Source organism: Austrofundulus limnaeus, unplaced genomic scaffold, assembly GCF_001266775.1.
Source record: "Austrofundulus limnaeus strain Quisiro unplaced genomic scaffold, Austrofundulus_limnaeus-1.0 Scaffold922, whole genome shotgun sequence".
Taxonomy (NCBI): Eukaryota; Metazoa; Chordata; class Actinopteri; order Cyprinodontiformes; family Rivulidae; genus Austrofundulus; species Austrofundulus limnaeus.
In genome coordinates this window covers 94,170-94,409 of record NW_013953324.1, presented here as the reverse complement: position 1 = coordinate 94,409, position 240 = coordinate 94,170, and positions in this window count along the sequence as shown.

Sequence of the window (240 nt, the reverse complement as noted above, 5' to 3'; positions counted from 1 at the left end):
CTTCCTGTTAACACTGACAGCCCACCTCTTCCTGTTTACACTGACAGCCCACCTCTTCCTGTTAACACTGACAGCCCACCTCTTCCTGTTTACACTGACAGCCCATCTCTTCCTGTTAACACTGACAGCCCACCTCTTCCTGTTAACAGTGACAGCCCACCTCTTCCTGTTAACACTGACAGCCCACCTCTGCCTGTTTACACTGACAGCCCACCTCTTCCAACACACAGTGGTCAGGCC